This window comes from Musca autumnalis, unplaced genomic scaffold, assembly GCF_047663935.1.
Source record: "Musca autumnalis isolate F117 unplaced genomic scaffold, ASM4766393v1 scaffold_4, whole genome shotgun sequence".
Taxonomy (NCBI): Eukaryota; Metazoa; Arthropoda; class Insecta; order Diptera; family Muscidae; genus Musca; species Musca autumnalis.
The window spans coordinates 157,862,622-157,887,095 of record NW_027411977.1 but is presented as its reverse complement, the minus strand read 5'-3'; the positions used below and the strand labels follow the sequence as shown (position 1 = coordinate 157,887,095).

Below are 24,474 nucleotides of genomic sequence, written 5' to 3'. Positions count from 1 at the left end.
CTTATAAACTACTATTCTAAACACAAAAAGGACAATTATAAATACAGCGAAAAACTTAATAAACAGAGTGCATAATATAAGCGATACGAGATTCCACGAAGAAAATAAGAAGAAAATTGAACATATTCTAAATATGAACAACTTCCCAACACACCTGATTAAGTCATTAATTAACAACTACAAACCTAAAACGCAAGAATCAACAAGAACAAAAACGGACAAAATTTATAAATCGCTGATATATGTGCCAAATATATCAGAAAGATTTGAAATGTCGGATATGTACGATAAAACCAAATACACAATAGCTCACAGTTCACACAATACAACAAAATCAATATTCAGCAATACGAAAAGCAAGATACCGAAGATGGAAAAACATAATTTAATTTATAGGATTGAATGTGGTGGCAATGATAAAGACAAATGTGGTAAACAATACGTTGGTACGACGAAATACAAATTAAAAACTCGCATGTCGGCGCACAGATCTGACATAATATTGAGAAATACTAATATTACACACAAAACAGCGCTTGCCGAACACTGTAAGCTAAATAACCACCTTCCAAACATTGATCAAGTGAGAATATTGCAAACAGAAAATAATTACAACAAGAGACTTACACTGGAGATGTTACACATAAATAGTTTAGCAACAACAAAAAGAATTAACAGCAAAACGGATACTGACAACACAGCCTATTGTTACAGACAACTTACTCAGAGAAGAGATCGTGCAATCAGTAAATGATATTCAGTGCAATAATAACTTTTGACGACGGTAGACATCCTACGTTAGTTTTTAAGAATTATTTTGAATATTATTTTCACGTAAGCGGTCTGACTTTTCTGTGATTATACAATTATATTTTAATTATACCTTCATTTAGTTTGTAACAAATTACTGTGATATAGATTATAAGTTGTACTTTATTATTTTTATTGTAGATCAAATACACTCCCTGAAGATGGAATTCAAAGAATTCCGAAATATTGGAGAATAAATAAATAAAGTAAAATGCAAATCAACTGAAGACCTCAAGCTCAAAAAAACTTTTTCATTTAATTAAAAATCAAAAGGTCGTAGAAAACAACAATAACAATTTAAGCAAAATAAATAAAAAATAAGTAATATATTAATAAAATAATCAATAAATATAGCTGAATCGTAATATTTATAGTATTTTCCCACAAAAATCTGATAAACATTGAGCAGCTGACCATTAGCAGATGATTAAAAAACTGCTGATCGGACTTGCTTGCTTCGCTCTCTTTTACTGAACTTTTGTGTAAAAAGACAACATTAGTAAGATTTCGTAATAATTATTACAAGTTATCACGTAAAAAGACACACCTTATATGATTTCGTTTTACGAAATCCTAGAAATAAAAGGAGTTTATTTACACTTGCTTTTTGCGTCATTTGTTTACACATACACACGCACACAATCACACGTACACAATAATTCCCTGCAAGCAATTTCTATCGCACATTACTCGAAATAGTAACTGAATGACGATGGAAACACTCGTCCGTGAGCTCACATTATTATCGATGAAGGCTCACCGTCCGGGAAGAAATGAACCACGGCCTAGACACTCACATCCAAATACTAGCAGCGTTTTTATTGAAAAATAGACATTCTACAACACAAATGTTTATCAAATAATTTGACTTAATTCAAAAACAAAAAACATAAGTTTTGCAAGTTTTTAACAATTTATTTTCACTTTTGGTTTTGTTTGAGTATTTTTGTTCTTCTCCATCATACGACAACAACATAAAATAGTTGAATTTTTCGGTAGTTTATGACAAAAAAGCAGGGTTGCTTATAATAGTACGGTGTTTTCTTGCGTTGTTTAGAAGAAAATGGCGTAGCTATCGTCATTTATCTTTGTATGGTAAATGACGAAAAATGTTGGCAGTTTTAGCAAATAAATGAGGCAACAGCTCTAAAACCACATTTTTGTGCTAATGTAAAACCCTATTATAATATGTTTACATTTACGAAATCCACTCGATTTCATCTGTCAATTCCTTTGTGCATACGTCAAAGGAAAACTCATCTGAAATCTCATCTGAAATCCATTGGATTTCTTTTGACGTTTAACCAATGGAATTGACAGTTGAAATCGAGTGGATTTCGTTAATGTAAACCAAGCATTAGCATGTTTTATAAAACATACATCATTTAAGATGTCAAATAAATGGCGTAAACTCCCAAAACACCGATTTTAAGTGCAAGTGTAAAATGCGTTTTACGTATACGAATTAACCCCATACGACAATGTCGTAACGACATGGTACATACTTCATACCATAATACAATAAAGTAGAGGTAGGCCACGTATTAAATTGTCGAAAAATACAACCCTGTAGCTATGGCTTGAAACGTCAAATGACATGGAGCAATAATAAAGGTAGATGTATCTGCATAGTTAAGGTGCCATCAGACCATCTGCTGTTTTGCGTATGTTATGTAGCTTGTATATTCACATGCAAATTCATATGTACAACAAAACTGTCATTTTACATACAGTTTATGATTTTTGCTATCATTACCTTAGGCTGGATTCTTGTTCTATGAAAATCTGAAATGAAAATTATTTCCTTTATAATTTTTTTCATTTGACTGTTTTTTTTCCTTACAAAAGTTTTCCTTTCACATTTTCATAGAAACAGAATTGAGCCCCTGGTTATGTTTTTTTGGTATGACATAACCTAAAAATGTAAACAACAGCTTTGCCAAACAAACAAAACAAAGCTAGCGCGCTCTATTCGGAAAAAAATTTACATATGCGTAGTCATCTCATTTTGATTCATCAAAATTTTTCTATGTATCACACGACGAGTAGAACTTACAGATCTGAAAAACAGATACATAACATACGAAAAACAGGTGGTCCCATGGCACTCTTAGTGGGTTTAATCCCGTGTGGGGCTTGCTAGATCCTCCATCGGGACCCTCCCATAAAATACCCGGGGGTGACCAAAATCTAGCCTAAGGGACGGCGGCTGGTCCCTTAGTATCACTGGCGGGCAGATGTCGAGTCGACTAATATGGTCGCTTTTGGACAGTGGGTGGCGTAGCAGAAACTGCGAAAGCGGCACACACACAGCAAATGTGAATGTCGGTTTGGAGTAAGCAAAGCACATTCCATTTTCATCGGTAGCCTCTGACCCAAATTTGGCGGCTACAAGCAGCGTCTGTATTCCAGAGGAACGGCTGAACAATAAAGACGGAAAACTATAAACCCTTCAGAAGGCAACGGGAAATCACTCAATTATAATCCCTTGAAAACCATACCATTACAATGAATAAAGGAAATAACAAACGGCCCTCAGTCTCCGGCAATACGAGGGTGCTAAGAATCCCCGGAGGTAAAACCAAACTAAACATAGGAACGTGGAATGTCAGAAGTCTTTACGAACTTGGGAAATTGGACAATACCATAAACGAGATGAAAAGGTTACAGATAGATGTGCTGGGCATTAGTGAAACTTGGTGGGCCGAATATGGAGAATTTGTATCTGAAGATATAAAAGTTTATCACTCCGGAAATCCTGAAGGAATTCATAGAAGAGGTGTCGCAATTCTGATCAAGAACAAAATAGCTGCCAGCGTCACTGGATGGGTTCCAATATCTGGAAAACCATTTAATATAAACATAATACAAGTTTATGCACCCACCTCTGATAGCAACAACGACGAAATAGAACAGTTCTACAACGACTTGGAAAAATTGTTGAAAATGACAAAACCGCACGACATCACAATAATCCAAGGGGATTTTAGTGCCAAAGTCGGGCAAGAATTACCAGCTGAAGTTACAGGCAAATTCGGACTGGGAAAACGGAATGAAAGAGGAGAGAATTTGATTCAGTTTTGCCAAGAATATAAATACAAAATCACCAACACATTATTTTGTCCTTCACCCTAATGGCAACATAGTAAGAAACCAAATAGACTACATTTTGATAAATAAGAGGTACTGTACGTGTGTGTCAAAATGTTCTACCTATCCTGGTGCTGATGTCCCCTCAGACCATAACCTTTTAATGTGCAATTTAAGAATTAAACTTGGTACCACTCGCAAGAAAAAGCCAGAACCAAGAATCAATATTGAAAAACTGAATGACCCATTAACGTAACAAACGATAAAGGAACAATTAAATGCCGATCTCACTGAAATAAATGCAACAATATGTAATGTCGAAAACCCATGGAACCAAGTGAAAAAATCCATAAAAGATATCACAAAAATATAATCGGAACCAACATGCGCAAAAAGAAGATCCATGGATAACGGATGAAATTCGAGCACTTCGGAAAGAAATAAGTAAACACAAAGATGTAAACTATGAAAGATGTTTGGAGATAAACAAAGAATGAGCAAATAAATAAGCAATGTCAGGAAATTGAACGACTTAAAAATACTTCATGACGACTTCAAACCAACAAAAAATTAAAAGAGACATCTGGTATTTATCCAAGGATATCGTCAACATGTACCTACAATGATAATAAAGTAGCAATATATGAAACTGCAGAAAAGAAAAAGCTGTGGGAAGAATATATTAAGCAATTATATATCGATCACCAACGAACTTCCTTATCCATCTCTGGGGACGAAATTGAAATTAATTTTACAGGGACAACCATTACTGAGAATGAATTACAAGTAGCTATTATGTCAATGAAAGATAAAAAGGCAATGGGTCCAGACGAAATACCTGCCGAGGTACTTAAGTTAATAGACGTAAATAACACTAAGCTTCTTTTAAAACTATTCAACAATATATATATAAAACAGGACAATATCCCCAAGATTGGCTCAAATCAACATTTATCACAATACCTAAGAAAAATAATGCGAAGACCAGCAGCGACTATAGACTAATAAGTCTAATGAGCCACGCTCTTAAAATATTTTTAAAACTAATACATAGACGAATCTATCCGATCTGCGAAGCACACATGGGACAAATACAATTTGGATTCAAGGAAGGCATGGGGACACGAGAAGCGTAACTAGCTGTACAAGTATTAATACATAAATCATGATAGATTGATAGAGATCCTACTTTCAATCGGATTGGAAGACAGTGACATAAACTGCATTAAAACCTATACTGGAAACAGATAGCAAACATTCAAGTAGATAATGAATTAGCTGACGATGTTCCAATTTCAAGAGGCATAAGACAAGACTGCATATTGCCCCTCTTTTATTTAACATATATTCCGAGAAAAATATTCAAAGAATCTGTACGTGGAAAGAATATTGGTATCCAACTAAACAACACCTTAATAAATAACATACCCTATGCCGATGACACCGTATTAGTAGCAAGCAGCATAGCTGGACTACAAAAATTAATAGACGCAGTAACACAAAATAGCGAAATATACGGATTAAAAATCGACGTTAAGAAGACAAAATATATGGTAGTAAGCAGGAATCATGCCGACAATAATACGCCATTAATGATAAATAAGGATGAAATAGAGCGAGTGACAACCTACAAATATCTCGGAATTCAAATCAACGATAAATGGGACATATCAAGAGAAATTAAATGCCGAAGTTTTACTTAGCCACGACATAAGTCTTACTACAAAAATACGATTTGTAAAATGTTACATATGGTCCCTTTTATTGTACTCTGCGGAAACATGGACTTTGAAAGCTGTAGATGAAAAAGACTGAAATATGGATATATCGTCGAATTTTAAAGATCCCATGGACCGAGCGCATTACAAACGACGAAGTGTTAGAACGCACGCAATTCGAACGCCAACTAATAAAAAATATAAAAACACAAAAAACCGCATATCTTGGTCACATTATGAGGCATGAAAAATATAAGCTTCTGCAAACAATTATCCAAACAAAAATCGATGGGAGAAGACCGAGAGGGCGACGGGAAACATCATGACTCAAAAACATTCAAAACTGGACTGGACACCATAATGAAAGAACTCTTCTGAATGCCGCCAAAAACGGAAACCTATATATAAATTAATAAACTGATTTGTTCAATATACCAAATTATCATTATGTAATTGTATGATCGCTAAAACCCGAATACGGAATGGCAAATAAAGAAGAAGTGGGTTTAATAAAAACATATGCCATTTAAAACTTCACTATTTATGTTAAAATACAAAACAAAAGTTGGTATCACTGTTTGTGTCGGTAGAGGCTAGCGACTACTTTTTATTCATCGTTAACTTACCGAAAAATTTCGTTAATTATCGAAATTATAAGCATTTTAATTTTACCGACAATTATCGATAACAGCAAAAATGAGTTACAGAATCCCACTACTGAAAAACAGATACATAACATACGAAAAACTGGAGGTCTTATGGCACTCTTCGTGGGTTTAATAAAACATATGCCATTTAAAACTTCACTATTTACTTTAAAAGTAGAGTAAAATATAAAATTCACTTCAGCTATGATCCAGAATATAAGAAAAACAAAAATGCCATTCTCTTATCTTCTACTTGAAAAGTTTGGCTTATCTAACATCGTGACTGCTGGAATCCGATTTCCAGATACGGCGACATTTCAGCTAGAATTTTTCCAATATTTGTAATTTTCCGTACCCGAACTTTTAAAACAATAAATAACAATATATGACAAATCGTTCTTTCACAAGTATTAAAACGTATTAAAAAAATCAATTTAATTTAGCCACGGACAAAATTTGTTGTCCTTATTTTCAATTTTAAGATATAGTTTTGAAGCAGTTTTTTGTCGGAACAATTCACCTTTATAATTACATAATGTCAACAACAGTAATAAATGTCAACCCTGCTTTTGGCAGAATAGGCAATAACAAGAAAAAAATTGTAATTGTAATAATTTTACCATGCTTCATACCACCCATGGCACAACAATACAGGTACAACGGCAAAAACTGCTGATTATCAGACCAGTATAGGAATTCTGTAACTTTTATCGATTGAAAAGTTGTTAAAATTTCTTTTGTTTTTGTAACAACTACAAAACAAACAAATGAAATTGTTGTAAAATAAACAATGAGTAAAGTTGTTAAAAAGTTACAGAATAGGCCCCCAGAGATGGTCTGTTTGACGATTTTTTGGGTTTTCTACGGTCGTAAAGTTGTAAACGTCGGAAACATCACATATCTGTTTGAAACGTATAAAAAGTCGTTTACGTCATAAACCTAAAAATGTCTATGTTCTCTATATAATTTCTAATTTAAAATATTGTTACACATTTATTACCTCTACTATAACTTATAGAAATTAGAATTAGTTTGTAAAGGAGTGGCTGATCTTGAAGTTTGTGAAACGTTTGACGCTTATTACACTTCCCACAACTGTGATCGCTAATATTTTCCTTACTTCATGTACAACAGTTAAATAACAATGATGTCTACGAATCACCGAATAGCGATTCTCGACTGTCAGTTTTATGAACTCTAGGCATAGGCGTAATGGATGAACAATTCTTTTTCAATAAATAATGACATAACTGTAGGGCACAAAACCGAAATTGAGATTCTCCTACTATTTATTTTTGGAGGGAATATGAAAAGGTGCACAATTTGTGAGAAAATTACTTCAAAAGGAAAGTCCTGAAGTGTAAGGATTGAGGATTATTACATGTTTCAGAAGGACTATGGCCCCAAAAATAAGACATTCCTTCAAGAAATTCCCTTTTTATCAAACAGGAGAAGTTGAAACTCGACCAAGATCACTCCGTATTAAAAGTTTAGAGCTTTTCTGAGTATTTCATGGCTTCAGAATTCATAAACAGGACATAGCACCCGGAATTTTCTGGCTGCAGTAGTTGCATTTATACATGACCAATTATTCTGGGTTTTACGATCCACTGTCACTATAAGTGCTATAGGCGCCATTAAAACTAATGAATATCCTCTTGAATATATAAAGATTTAGTTATATTTTGTTCAAAAATATCAAAATTTTTTGGGATTCGAACCCAACATTTTCTTATGTATGCAAATATTACCCACTATCTATCATTGCTATCATCAAAGACTACCTTCGTGTCTATCAAATACAACTAATTGTTGTTTTCGATTAGTTATAGTGCTTTTTGTCCCTAATACTTCTTGATTCCAATGCTGCATACTAACTTTTGCGACAGACTGTACATATGTTTGTATTTGTTTTGTTTTTCTGTGCTGGGAGCAGCATATCCCAGAAGGCCTGCTCCGACAGGGACTATGTTGCTGTATGCTGCGCGAACACGGCCCAGTCGTCGTCAGATTACGAAACTCCCCCGTAGTCCTCTCAACAGCCGTTCCTGTTCCAATCCCAGAAAATGCATCCCTTTTGCAATGGACTTCGAGGTGAGATCGAAAAAACAGTGGAGTTTAGAAGATCAAAGTCGCGACGGTGCAGGAAATCAAGCTGACATGATTAATGACATGGAAGAGTTGCTGAACGTATACATTCCCCTTTTGAAAGGTCATAATCAGAGATGGTCTATTTGACGATTTTTTTCTACGGTCGTAAAGTTGTTTGACGATTTTTTGGGTTTTCTACGGTCGTAAAGTTGTTAGACGATTTTTTGGGTTTTCTTCGGTCGTAAAGTTGTTGTTTGCGGAGCAATAAAAAGAAAAAAACCAAAAAGAAAAACAACCGTATCAATTCTTTTACAATAATAAAAATTAAAAATCCTTTATTTAATAATATTGTTCGGAAAACAATATCTTTACCTTTTTTATTTACAATGGTGTTGCTTACTGGACGAATATCCAAAGAGAAGAGAAGTATAATAGTAACGAGTAAGCTAAGTGTTGCAAAGTGGCGCGAATTTAACTCGTAAGAATTTGACATCTATCACTTTGTGCGAATGCACAAAGTTGCATTTGGGTTAGAGATTTCCAAATTCTAACGGCAGAAGAAATGCGGAAATCATTTGGAATTAAACATTTATCGGCCACCTTGCAACATCCAGCGATGTTAGAACTAAAACACTTAATATATAGTTATGAATGTGTATATAAATGTGAGTGAAAATTCTAGGTGAGAACCGTCAATGGTGAGCATTTCTTTTCATTTCATTTATTAAATTTTTTCAAAAACAAGTGGCTCGGAGAGCCCTTGCCAACTCACATTGGCGTTACAACATCATCTTACGTACTACAGGGCCCAGTAATAACCCACCCAAACATGGTGAGTTGAGCCAACGGAAAACCCGGGTTCGAGAAGGTTTGAGTCCTAACTATTTTGGGGTATACATCTGACCCAAGAATGATACCAATGTGTCCCGCTGTATAGAATTCAGGATCTGCTAACTGCAAACCGGCGTATCGTTCCTTGATACTCTCCGGAGCTGACGTCGGAGGTTTTACTATATCATGCAATGGTATGACCTGAGCAAACCCCATCGCGCTTTGGGTCCTTTCATACAGGGACTCCACCTTTATGTTGCAAAACATGCAATGTCCCATCGGCACCGAACACAAATTTCGTTTCTGCGCAAGCGAATGGCAGATTAGGCTGTGCCCTGAACAGGAGTCCAAAAGGGCCCTTACAGGGATTCTTCGATCACCCACATTCAGGTTCACAACCATGGTTGGGGTTAATGTTACGGTGGGCTGGAAGGACAATAAAGGAGTGGACATGGGGATGGGATTATGGAAGGGAGTGATGGGAGACAATTCGGAGAAATAAGTCGGGCCGGGACGTTGAGGAACCACAATTTGGCGTTTTGAATTTCTCAGGTCTGGGTTGAGGGACTTGCCAGTAGGATGCAAAAGGGTATGATGATTTCGTTGGCAAACCTGACATCTTCGCTTACTCGGACAGTTTCTATAAAAATGGTTACCCTCGAAACAGTTCGAAAACAGTCCTTCCGACAGAATCCGAACTCTTTTCTCGTGTGACATTTGCTGGAATTTGTAACAATCCCGAAGTTTATGCCCTTGGTTACAGAATACACATCGCTCTTCGTTTCTTCTCGAACCTGAGTTAACCGATGTCGACGGAGCCGACTTACTTTGTTCCGCGGATGCGGACCCTTTCAATTTTTCACCGGAAGCTTTAGGTGCAACCTCCCGGATAGGAGCGGTTTCCGTGATTTCCATTTTTAAAAAACTTCGAGCATGAGGTGTTGGTGCAACCTCCCGGATATGAGCGTCCTCCACTTTTTTCGCCATCTCGGACGGATCTGCGCTAATACAATTAATTTCAGGAGCCGTTTGTACGTCGAAATACCTCTCGTCATCAATAATTCGTCTTCAAAGTTGGAGATGGTAGCGGCAATCTTACTCATAATTTCCATTCTGTGAAAAAAGAGAGATGCCGTGATAATATTATAACAAACAATTACTCGTTGGCCAGAATGACCAACTTGACTATCGGTCGTCTTACAACACCGTTTTCTGTGCGGACATCCGCCACGCGTACGTCCGTCGACACCCGGAAACACGTTGATAACCCGACCTAGTTTCCACGAAGGGGGGGGGGGGTAATTGCTCATTACGAATAACGACTAAATCGTCCGTCTGTATATCGCGTTCCGGATATTTCCACTTATAACGTTTGTGGAGACCTTTCAAATACTATTCCTTCGACCGGAGGCAGAATTGTTGAGTCAAGGCTTTCATTTTCCTAAACCGATTAACGATATGCATAGGCGATTCATTAATTGTTGGCTTTGGAGGAGCAAGAATTGGAGATCCTATAAGAAAATGACCCGAAGTAAGTGCCACTTCCTGATAACTTAATTCAGAACATAAACGCTCACGACTTTCCCTCAAGAAACCTTTGAAATACTCCTCTAACTGTCGCGAAGCTCCAACGAAGTTGGTACCGTTAACCGAAAACATTGTTTTGGGACAACCGCGCCGCGAAATAAGTCTGTGAAAGGCTGCTAGAAAAGTTGTTGTGAATAAATCAGAAGCAGCTTCTGAGTGTATGGCCTTTGTCGAAAAACAAACAAAAACGCAGATGTATCCATTAGTAATCTTGCAACATCTACCCGTGAATGACTTTATGTCAATAGACCCTGCAAAATCTACCCCTGTGGTAGCAAACGGCCTAGTGAAAGTTGTTCTCTCCGGAGGGAGGGCTGCCAAGATTTGAGTACAAACTCGACTTTTGTACAATGAACAACGCTGCAACGACTAATGATGGTACGAATCAACGCAGTGAGACGGGGTACCCAATATTCACTACGAACTATACCCAACATTAATTGAATTTGTCCATGGATTGAACGAATGTGAATATCCTGCAGTAACAAATAAGTAAAGCGACTATTATATGGAAGTAGTATAGGATGTGTTTCCGAAGGAGTAAGAGTTGGCGACCTAACGAAACGCCCATTAATTCTCATAACTCCTGCTTCATCCAAATACGGATTTACGGACAAAATCGAACTTTTAGGATGTAACGGTCTTTTATTTAACAGACAATCATACTCTTCTGCATAACGTACTTTCTGAGCTAACATGGCTAAACGTAATTTAACACTATGAATCTCAGAACTCGAAAGAGCTATTTCCTCGAAATTATGATTTTCCTCATGCAGACGATGAGTGCTGTGGAAAAATCTAAGCATGTACCCAATGGCTCCTATAGCCGTTTTCAGACACGAAAATCTTTCTAAAATGTCAGAATATTCTGAAAAGAATGAAACATGACTTTTAAGACCTCGCATCTCTACATCCGTATCAAAAGACGATAAATCAGGAATATTCCATTGCGACCAATCACAACGAACCAAGTAGGACCACACCACCACATTTCAGATGCAGCTAAGTCTGCCGGTGAAAGTCCACGACTGCCTAAATCGGCGGGATTGTCTTCTGACCGCACATGGTACCAATTTTCTTGACCAACGTTTTCATGAATTCTGTTCACCCTATTAGCAACGAATGTTGTCCAAGTTGAAGGGGATTTTTTAAGCCAAGAGAGGACGATCGTAGAGTCTGTCCAGCAATATATCCGATGAAAATCTATACCAATTTCAGAAATGATTGATTTTACCAACTCTGCAGCCAAAACTGCACTGGAGCAACCTTCGTCTTACATTACATAAATTTGCCCATTCGGAGTGACAATACGAATATATATCACCCCCGCGTATGCCTTAACCGAGGCATCAGAAAAAACGTGAAGTTCGGCTTGACAATCTGGGGCATACCTAACCCATCGAGGAATATTAATGGAATTAACATCCTTATAGGTGTCAAAAAATTTTTGCCATTCACTTACCGCCGAAGATGGTAGTGAATCATCCCAGTCAATTTTATCTTGCAACATCTTTTGCATTATAATTTTGGCTACCACTATCACTGGTCCTAGCCAACCTACAGGATCAAGCAACTTTGCGATAGTGGATAAAAATTCGGGTTTGGTATATTTATCTTTATGAGCGAGAGGGTTCACACTGAAATAGAACAAATCTGTTTGCCCGTTCCGTCGAATCCCTAGAGGTTTAGAACTAATCGCTTCTACGAAGGTTAGAAGCTTTGTGTCATACAAATGTTCAGGGTCATTCGATCATTCGAGGTCCACTTTCTTAATTCAAATTTGGCAGATAATAATGCTTGAATAAGTTCATCACGAATAAGTTCATCAGCGGAGAATCGTGATAACCTGCCAAAACGTCATCCACATACATACACCTACGTAAGATGTGGGCTGCAAGCGGAAATTCCCTTTCGGTATCGTCAGCTAATTGTAATAAAGTCCGTATAGCTAAATACGGAGCACAGTTAACACTGAAAGTCACTGTTTGGAGCTCATAATCCTGAATATCTTTGTCGGGAGAATCCCTGAATACTATTCTCTGAAGAGGTTTGTGCTTTGAACTGACTCTAATCTGGCGATACATTTGGGTGATATCGCAGTAGAAGAAGAACTAAATCTAACTGCAAGGTGGGACCTACATGCAAAATGTCGTTAAGACTTTTGCCACTTGACGTTCCACTAGAGGCGTTGAAAACGACTCTTAGTTTGGTAGTGGGCTTTTCCGGATTTATAACTGGGTGATGAGGCAAATAGGAAACCATTGGAGTTGCTGAAGGAGAAAAAAATAAAATAAATATTCTTTTACTACCCCATCGTACACCTCCTCAATACTTGGTTTTCGTAAGAGTGAAGCCTCATTACGAAGGAATTGTCGTACACAATTCGTCCTAGAATGTCCTAACACTGCTTGACCTAAGTATTCCGGCTTAATAGGGAGAGTGACAACATATCTGCCTTCAGAGTCCCTTACTGTAGTAGACTTGAAATCGTCCTCACAAAACTTGTCCGAAGGAGACAAAATTGATCGTTTAGGTGGTTCCTCTAACTACCAAAAACGTAACAAAGTCTTGTCTAGATGTTCCTCTTCTGAATAGGAAATTGTAGTAGAATACACTCTCATACTGGAATTTGGAACTTGGCCTGTAACTATCCACCCAAAAACTGTCTACTGTGCCACTAATGAATCTAACAGATTAATATGAGTTCCTTGCAATAAAATCCTGGGATATAAGTCGGCTCCTATTAACATATCTACCGGCCTACAGTCGAATAACTCTGTACCTGCCAAACGAAGATTTGGTAAACGTGAAGCGAACTCAGGACTAACCGAAAACGAGGGTAAATTTCCAGAAATAGTAGGGACCACTAGAGCAGTTAACTGCAATATCAACGAATCCTGTATAGGAGAGCCAATATTCAGCGAACATATCTTCCTCGATGTAGTGGAAACCGTCTGATTTACCCCTAAAGTCGTGGCAAGAGTCGAATTTGTGGAAATACCTAACTGACGCTGCAACTTTTCGGTTATGAAAGAGTTCGAGTTTCTTTGTAGTGGAACAGCTGATCTAGGACCATCTGAAACATTTGAAGCTTCTCTATGAAGCAGCGTGTGATGCCGCTTATTACACTTACCACAACTATGCTTACTAATACATTTCTTTACTTCATGCCCAACAGTCAAACAATTCAAACAACACTGGTGTCTGCGAATCACCGAATAGCGACTTTCGACTGTCATTTTTATGAATTCTGAGCATAAACGCAAAGAATGAACCGATCTGGGACAGAACGCAACACTTTTGAGAAGGAGCGGAAGAAGACTTAGTCGAGGCTTTAGTTACGTGAGAACGAATCCTTTTTTCACCTTTTTTGGTAGAATCTATACCCCTTATATCTCCAAAAGTTAAAGTTTGAATTCTTTCCGAAAGGAAACAATCCAAATCTTTCCAAGTTGACAAAGCGGATTTGTCCTTTACTGTATGTTCCCACAAAGTCACAGTATCTTTGGGCAACCTTTGAATACAAATGAAGACCAGTATTGGTACCCAATCCTCCGTAGAAACTTCATAAATGGCCATTGCAAAAATGCAACCATTTATACTTCTTTGTAAATTTTTCAAGCCTGAACAAGATTAGTTTTAGGGATCGGAAGATCGAATAATAATTTCAGTTGACCAGTACACGAACATTGTCATAAGTGGCCTTTAATGCATTCCATGCTAAGTCAAAACTCTTATGTGTAAGAGGAAACTTGGAAACTATATCCTTTGCTTCGCCACTAGTTTTTCAGTAAATGACATAACCTTTCAATGTCACTTAGACTGTTATTTTTAATGAAAACAGCGCAGAAGAAATCCCTAAATGTCGGCCAGGAAAGGAAATCCCCGTTGAAAACATCAATATCGCAAGGAAGTAGATGCAAATTATGAAAATTACTTTCACCTAAGTACGCCGACGCTCCCATTGATGCTCCCGTACGATGAGAAACCTGAGAAATAGGTAAATTATCATCGGAACCATTGCACTCCGATCGCATGGTACTATTTCCATGGTGTAGGATCAGGATGATCAGAAGTTTTTAGGTAATTAAGGCATTCATCATACCTATCTTTGACTTTTCCCCACATTTCCTTTACTTCAACGGCTTGCGCCTCAAGAATGTAAACATCAAAATCTTCATCTCGGAGAGCAGATAGATTTTGATCGAAAGTGATAAGGAAATCAGTGGCTCTAATGAAAAAGTCCAAAGGAGTAAGCGACATTTTGATTAGAATTTAATTAATTGAATCGAAAGCACAAACAATCCAAAAAATATACAAATCTTCTAAAATCGCTTAGCCAAACACCAAATGAATTCGAATAAATTCACTAAATTCTGTTTTCGAATAAAAATTCTAAGATCCAAAAACCACCAATGTAAATAAAAATTTATAGAAACCCTTCGAAAAATTCGAAAAAAATTGCCTAAATCCAAAAATATTTAGAATCGGTCCAACGCCACTTGGACTCATCAGTTCTCTTAGTTCTTTGTATTGAAACAAAGAACCCTTCCCCAATTTTATGACGACTCGAGCTCAAGAATAAGTGTGACTGGTGAATTCGTTTAAATGCGAATTCAACCGAAAACACCTAAAAACTCTCGTAGCGGCATATGTAAACCAAATTAACTACTCCCACTGTCATGTGTCTCCACATTGCAGAGAATGCACATAACTATTTTGATAGTTGTCGAAAAATAACAACAACCAATCGTCCACGGTGCTCTGTGTCTATTTTTAGATTCACTTTGGCAGTTTTGTTGAGATGTGTGTTTTACTTGCTATTTGTATGTAGTCAAGCTTAATCTCATATTTGTTGTTTTCAAATTTAAAAACAACAAGTTTAAAGTGGGGTGTAGTTAAAATTGATTACTTTTGGGATGGCAGAGAATACTAGTTTCGTCCAACGCCACTTGTACTCATCAGTTCTCTTAGTTCTTTGTATTGAAACAAAGAACCCTTCCCAATTTTATGACGACTCGAGCTCAAGAATAAGTGTGACTGGTGAATTCGTTTAAATGCGAATTCAACCGAAAACACCTAAAAACTCTCGTAGCCGCATATCACATTGCAGAGAATGCACATAACTATTTTGATAGTTGTCGAAAAATAACAACAACCAATCGTCCACGGTGCTCTGTGTCTATTTTTAGATTCACTTTTGGCAGACAACTATCAAAATAGTTATGTGCATTCTCTGCAATGTGGAGACACATTTATTCTAAACAACGCACGAAAACACCATACTATTATACGCAATCCTGCTTTTTCGTCATAAAGTACCGAAGAATGCAACTGTTTTATGTTGATGTTGTATGATGGAGAAAAACAAAAAGAAAAAGAAAAGTGAAAATAAATTGTTAAAATAACTTGCAAAAATTATGTTTCTTGTTTTTGAATTAATTCAAATCAGTTGATAAACATTTGTCTTGTTAAATGCCTGTTTTTTTGTGTGCGTGTGTATGTGTTTTTGCGTGCGTGTGTATATGTAAACAAATGACGCGAAAAGCAAATGTAAATAAACATCATTTATTACTAGGATTTCGTAAAACGAAATCATATAATGTGCTAATGTAAAAATGTTTTTAGCCTCCTCCAAGTCCGAACGACATGTCGCAGACTAAAACAGGCGGTACAACATTTGTTAATATGTGCGGTATTTTGTTAAGTTTGAAAAAAAGGAAGCCCTATATATTTGCAAGAATTCTACTTTCTGTGAGAAATTGTGCATTTCGTGGAATTATATGGAAACATTCAGATTGAAAATGTAAAGAATTTTCATTCATGTTTTCCAAAATATTCAATCAAATGTGGAAAATTTTTAGTTTTTTAAATTCCAATAATTTATAGACATTTCCTTTTTTGTTTACATATACCGGTAATACTAACATTACAAAAAAGAACAAACTTCTATGTGGTTGTTGAGTTGTATTTGTTGTAGTATTTACTTTACCTTCTTTGTTTTACCATGACTGTTCCCTTAAATATCAATAGGTCTGTTCGATACCCAAAAATTTATACAAACTTTTACAAAAGGCTGTTCGATAACAAACTTGTTCAATAAAAGAGAAATGAGAAGAAGTTGCATGTACTGCAAATACTTTTTTCTTGCAAAGTTATCGAACAGACCTAATATTATTGGAAAAAGGAACATATTTTTAATATCTAAAATGTTTCCAAAAAGTTGTTTGTAAACGTTAGGGTCAACGCACATTTTGAAAAACATGAATGAAAACTCGTTAGATTTTAAATTTAAATGTTTCCCTATCATTCCACTAAATGCATAATTTCTTGCAGAAAGTAGAACTCTTGCAAAAATGTTTGGGGTCGCTGGTAATTCATTGAAAAAAGAGAAGCTGTTTCAATCGCTTGCTTTGAAAACAAAAAGCACATGTTTATTAGGGCTTTATTCTTTTCAAGTTCAACAAAATACCACACATATTAACAAATATTGTACCGCCTCTATAAGCGGTGTTTTAGTGTGCGGCATGTTTTTCGAACCTGGAAGAGGTCACATGTCAATGTTATGAAGGAGTCTTTATGGGAAATAGTTTTTTTTTTCTGATGAATAAATAAGTTCTTCAAAAAATATATATCCCTAACATACATCGAAAATAGAAATAAATATATAAAATGTCGTATGGAATTTGACACTAACATTACAGCCCACTTCAGTCAGCTGGGTATTGCTGCTACCTTTTTTTGTTCTACCATGGCCGTTAAACGTTGATTTCTTAACAGATTCTTAGGTTATTAATTATTATTCCGCCACAGCAATAAATCTGGACTAAAAGACTTAAATATACATAGATATAAACAAAATTAGTTTCCACAAGGTGAGAAAATTTACTATAACTCAGTCTTCTTATTACAACATAAGTTGCTTTCCTATACAAATTTGTTAAAAAACTCAATCAGAAATGTCAAAATCGACGTATCCAAATATGTTGATAGTTTCTCCTCGGCCAAAGTTGTCTGGCAGAAAAATAAATGAGCTAGACATTAAGACTTAAAAAACATTGAATATATAAAATCTTTCATATTTAACTAAAAACATATAAGATATAAAAACATATACAATGCAATTATGAATATTTCTCTCGGAATTTTTCGCACGGAAAATAATTTTAAAAAGTGAAGTTTCAATATTTGGAACTTCGAAAACTACTAGATTGTGCATAAATATGGAAATAAAAAAGTGTAAGATTGGGGAAAGGGAACAAATTCCGCACGGAATTTTTATTCATGATTGCACTGATAACCATATTTTAATACCCTACCTACGGGTATTATGCCTTAGTGAATGAGTTTGCAACATACAAAAGGGAACGAAATAGATCCATAGTTCCTTTTGATGATCTGCATAGATTCACACTTGTCCGTCTGGCCATGTATTTTTGAAAACTAAGCTCAGGTCACATTTATTGACCTAGGGTCGACTCTTTGACCCTAGGTCGATCCCTATTTATTTTGTTAAGAATCGATCGGATTTGGATATTGATCCCATATATACAGCATAATCTCTATAATCCGCACACCACAGGTTTCGGCGGTGTCCGAATTATCAAATTGTCCGGATTAACGAATAGTAAAGAAAATAAATTATTTTATATGATTAAATCAATCGTGTTAGTTATATATGTAATAATTTTTTTTTTAAATTGTAATTGCTAATACCGAACACTTAAATGAAATATAGAAGTAAAAAGTGCTCTACGTGTTAAAAAATAGTGAGATTTTTCTACTCGACAATCCAGACATTTTTATTTGCACTGTCCGTATATGTTCCTTTCCTTACTTTTTACCAATTTACTATGCAACAAGACTCAAATTTCCCAAATTACAGAAAAAGCCAATCATATTCTGAAAGTAGAGCCAGAAATATGACGTTTTTAAAGTTTACATCAGGATGTAACAAAACACGGGACAGAAATTTCATCTTTTTGGAAATTAAGATTCCTTGAAATCTTTGACTTTTAGGTGTACAGTGCCTTTGGCAACTTTAATGACAATATTGCGGCGAATATTTTCCTTAATATATTTTTTATATCATATACAACAAGACTAATGTGTCATAAAAGTTTTGTCCTTGTACTCGATAATTTTTACTAAATGTTGCTGAAACAAGTTTTCAGAAACTTCACCACTAAACAACTGTCAAAATTCGAAGCATTTGTAATAATCATGGTTTAATAAGAAAGGTTAGCTAAAGCTTTCTGTCAATTTAAATTTTTTCCTTCGACTGTTCCTAAAACGTCAAAACAATATACACAATCTGGGTACGTGTGTGCTGTATGAATAATATGCCAAACAATTTTAAAAAGAATCGAACTCAATGATTTTTAAAATTGATTTTAGAACATTTGCATGGAAGAAATTTGTCAGCTTTGCATTGAAACAATCATTCTATCATATCCACAAAACCTTGACACATTCATTTTTCGCGTTTTTTTATAAAAATGCCCAAAAATGGTATTGTAAACAAACCCACTTGTTGTTTTTTTGTTTACTAATTTTGACGTTTTAGGAATTCAGGAAAAACAAGGGTTCTAAAGATTATTTTCATTTAAATCTACCACTTTACTTATACCATGGTAATAATTATTACAAATTATCGATTGCACGGACAGGTACAAATTAATTAATTGTGTATGCAAAAGGGTTATGACTTTTCGACTGTGTTATAAAAATTGTTTTCCTGTAGCAGGGTATAACAATAATCCATTACTTTTCCCAGAGGAGTGAATGCAATATAGATCGATATTATAAAATTATGTATTTTTAGTGCATTAAACTAAAACCATGTCATCAATATTAAAGCGGCAGTTAGAGCATTTTTCCAAAGAAATTTATTAACAATTTATATCTGTATACACTGAATAAAGGAATAAACACTATAAAATCTACTCAAATCTAATATCTGGATATTCAAAACATATACTTCTAATTATAGTTATATTCCAGAACCTGGAATCGTAAAAGGTACTCTAGTACCCTTATTCCAAAAACTAGAAAAAATTGCGCTTTTATCTAAACAAAAATTGCGATGATTAACTCTAGCTCCTTTGTTCTGCTAGACAATTTTGGCCGAGTAGAAACTATCACCATACTTGGACGCGTTGATTTTGACATTACTGATTGAGTTTTTGAAATTTTTCCAAATTATGTTGTAATGGGAATGCTGGGTTATTTGACATTTTCTCGCCTTGTGAAAACTGATTTAAGTATTATTAGTTTTTTTTTTTGCTGTGGCGGAATATCTGGAAAGTCTCAATAACATAATCTGCAAAAAAACGACGTTAAACGACAAAAAACTTAATTTAGAACGCATTTTGATAATTTTCCAAATTTAATTGACGATTTTCGTCAAAAAAACACTTCCATATTTAGCATATTTTTTGCATATTTTGCATATTTTTTGCATATTTTTACTTATATTTTGCATGTTTTTGATATGACCCCAAATATCGAAAAATTGACCCTCAAAACGCCTAGATCCAAAATTTGAGTCCAATCGGATAAGAAATAAAAAACATGCTAAAATCCGATGTATAATTATTAGATAAGAATTAATTAACATAATATTAGATTTTAACTTCACGTTATAGTGCGGTATACCTATGGCATAAAGAATTTAAGTTAAACGTGATAAATATCTGACATCAACCCACTATTCCCCTATTATGTCGTAGACGTCATATTAATATGAATATATTGATATTTTTAATTGCTTTTTTCACGCAAATTAGTGGGCTTTCTATTCTTCAGTGCTGGGGCTGGATTCTTGTTCTATGAAAATTTGAAATGAAAAATATTTCCTTTATAATTTTTTTCATTTGACAGTTTTCTCCTTTATAAAAGTTTTCATTTTACATTTTCATAGAAACAGAATTGAGCCCCTTGTCTTCTAACGATATGAAATATTTTTTGATATGAAAAAAGGTGAAGAAGATATCACAAAACGTACCTACCATAATTATTGTCCCAATACCCTGAAACACACAAAACTGCGTGCGTCCGCTGTTATACGTATGACACAACTTTTGGGAGAAGATAGATCTTCATTAAACTCACAATTTTGCTTTAAACGGATTTTTTGTAGTTTGACTAATTTTAGATTTGATGAAAAGGTCAACAGATTCAACGGTAGTTTCTGCTGCAAGTCTCGTTATAAAAAACACTTTTTTTCTGTGGAATGGATACACTTTGATACTACCAGGGTGTTAATTATTCACAGGGGAGCAGGTGGATTGTTGACTGTTCCTGCCTAGCATATTGTTATGTTTTCAGACATCATATTTGGTAATTCATTGACTGAGAGTTTAAAGGCATGGCATTATTTGAAATATAAGAGTTCCTTGAAATTGGTGGTGGCATGTTAGATGATATAGAATTTGAGGATCGATTTAACGACGACGGAGCATTGTTCTCATTTTTATCACGTTTATCTTTGTTTAAATTTCGTGTCGGAGATGACTGCGGCGATTTCAGGTTATCCAGTAAATTATAATTTTCAAATAATTTCCCAAAGTCATCTATCTATTCTATTCGATAGCTCAGCCGTTTCTTCTTGAATCTCCAAAAATAATTTCTTTTTCGGTAAAAACTGTTGTTGTTCGAAACGGTATCAGCAACTAGACCAGAAATGTCGCTACATTTAATGTGGGAATTTTCGTGACACCGCATAAGTTATCATTCTTTATGTGTCAGATTTTATTTTGCAATTTGTATTCAAACAAGACATTTTAATTCGTTTGTATATATTGTAAAAGAATTCAATTACAAAATAGTAATGTTTATTTTCGAACACTGAGTGTAAGTGAAATAATTAACAGGGTGATTCAATCAGCTTAACCAATTCGATTTTGCCGCGGCGAATACAAAATAAAACGATTTTGCCGCGGCGAATTCAAAATAAAAAGAATTCGTCGCGGCAAATACAAAATAAAAAGAATAAATAAATCATTGCATACTTTTAGAACATTTAGGCTATAAACTTGTTGCATCTCAGTCAATTCACTTACATTTATTTACAACATTTATTGTGCTGCGGTTACAAAAGTTATACACTTTTAAAAGTGAATATGACCACGGAGGCTCCCCGGACTTTATGGACTTTATGTAAAGCCATATTTTATTTACTTATGCAGTCATGACATTCTTTTATAAGGAGACGATGAATGGTCGGAATGATTTCAATTCCGTAATTTCATTTCGATCGTTTTTGTTTTAGCTTCTTCGTTTTTGTAAAATCGGAAAACTTTATTTAGTTTAAATATGGTATTAAATGTAAATTTGTTAACAAAACAACATTTTTATTATTTCCAAGTGCTTTTAGAGTGGCAAATTAAAAAAAAAAAAATACAATTCCGTAACGAAGTAACGACTTTTGGCATATCTTTCCTTTACCGAATTATTCGAAAAAATATGAAATTATTACCACAGATTATATTTTCCTGGAAAAGTCTCAACTCTCTTTCCGTTACATTTGGTTCTCTAGAGCAGAGTAAGGCAATGTGACTCACGTGAGCGTAAATTTACTCTCGCTCACAACTTGTGTAGACTCTAACTGTAGACTGATTGTTGGACGACGCAGAGTTGCTGGAATGTGAATTTCAGGTATTTTAAGAAAATGTACTTATTGACATTACATTTTTAATTAGTTAAAAACAGCTAAATCGGACAAATTGAGTCCACCTATACTCTTAAGTGGACTGTACAGAACATTAGTCATAAGCCAGACTATGGTATAAAACCTCATTGATTCCCGATTATTTCGTTGTCAAAATCAAAATTCATATATTCGACAGTACTTGATACGGGAACAAATTGAATACATTCTAAATTCTACCACAGGTACATACATACATACATATGTATGTCTTTTTTGTTTATCTTGATTTCAAAAATATAAAGTTCTTTTGGGGAGTAAGTCAATATTTCCCGAGACATAGGTATTTGAATTTCCGAAAGTGCCCTTGTTTATAACCTCTCCATTATTCCATTATTGCCGGTAACGATAATATGGATATGTAGAGCTTGCAAAATAGGTAGTACTACAAGTGCAAATCTTGGCCACAGGAACAATTTTGTTTTTTTTTTCATACAGTATAAAAGTACTTTCCACACCGTTTAAATTAATTAGATGATATTCATATTGCATATGTTAGGTTCCCAAGCTTTCAAGAATTCACAATTGAAGCAAATAGTCATTGAGTCTAAACGATTCAATGCAGAAGTATAATGTTTTTTTAATATACTACAAAATTTTTTTTGATTTTTTACATTAATTTAATGTATATGAATTATATATCCTAATCCAATATTAAATTTCAAATTGAAATATATTTTTTGAATTGTTAAATTAATTTTAAATACATTATATCCCAATATTTCATTTGAAATTAAAATAAATTTTTGAATTGTACGAAATCGAAATGTGTGTGGGTGTGTGTTTCTGTTTCTGGTTTATTTGTTTTGTTGGCTATTTGTTTTGGGTATATCTTGGCTAATACTTAGTTTACATATGGCGCTAATACTTAGTTTACATTTGGCGTCGTTTCGTGATTTCGAAGGCGTTTTGTGATTTCGCATACAAAAATGAAATCATCTCAAGATTTCAGCGAAATCAAAAAACTGGGGTAGATGGTGTTATGACGGCAGAAGGTAATCTTCACAATCCGGCCTTATTTATAGGTACACAAGCCAAATCATGGGAAATGGCTAGCGAGTATTTGGACTATGCAGAGAAATACCCATGCCCCATTTCTTTCATACGTGGACACTGTTTCAAAATATTTCATCATTTAATGAATCTACGACCTAATAGCGAATTGCGTGAGGAGCTTGCCATAGCAAATAGTTTAGACAAATTTCGTGAAACCAAATACGCCAAATACGAACCATATCATGAAGGATTGCAGTTCTGTGAAGAGGAGGAAGTGGATCCAAGTGTGGTACAAGAAGAATTAGCTTATAATTTAGCACTGCCGCCTTGGTTATGTCAGCCAACATAAGAGTTGCACCTGAAATGCACAAACAAATATTAGCAGAGAAAGCAAGACTGGCGGAAGATCCCAATCGAGAAAAACGACAGTATTTCGACAACGAAGGTCAAGAGATATCGAGAAAACGAATGAAAAAACTTAGACGTCGGATGCGTCGCCCCAATAAACCAGAAGGCCGCCACGAACGTAATTTGGAAAATTCTGGCGATTGTACCAATCCCATGGGTTTCGAAATGTGTATTTCAACTTTGTCGTATTTGTTGTAGAGAAAAATGCTATAGTGAAGATTTAGATTGTCGTGGTCATGGAATTTTAATAAAATCACGTAGAGCAAAAGCGAAACTTTTTGAAGAATCAAAAAATGATTCTGGCGTAGCTGAAGAAGCTGGAGACGACGACGAATCGGATAAAAGTATGAGAGATGACAGTAGTGGTGAAAATAAAGCAGACAAAATTAGCGAGGACAATAAGTCAAGTCAAACATTGAACAGATGATCTATGCCCAAAGATAATTGGATAACTAAGAGATGAGTACAGCTAGCAAAATACATAGATTTTTAGTATATGCTTAAGGACTGATGCATAACGTGTCTACAAGAAAACAGAAACTGAAATAAAACAAAAATATTATGACAATCTGGGAATAGTAAGAAA

At 35.1% G+C, this 24,474-nt stretch overlaps 1 pseudogene; it reads left to right on the top strand.

Annotated features, from left to right (window-relative positions):
• Positions 1 to 22,958: 22,958 nt before the first annotated feature.
• Positions 22,959 to 24,464, top strand: LOC141403133 (tRNA-dihydrouridine(16/17) synthase [NAD(P)(+)]-like; annotated as a pseudogene).
• Positions 24,465 to 24,474: the final 10 nt, after the last annotated feature.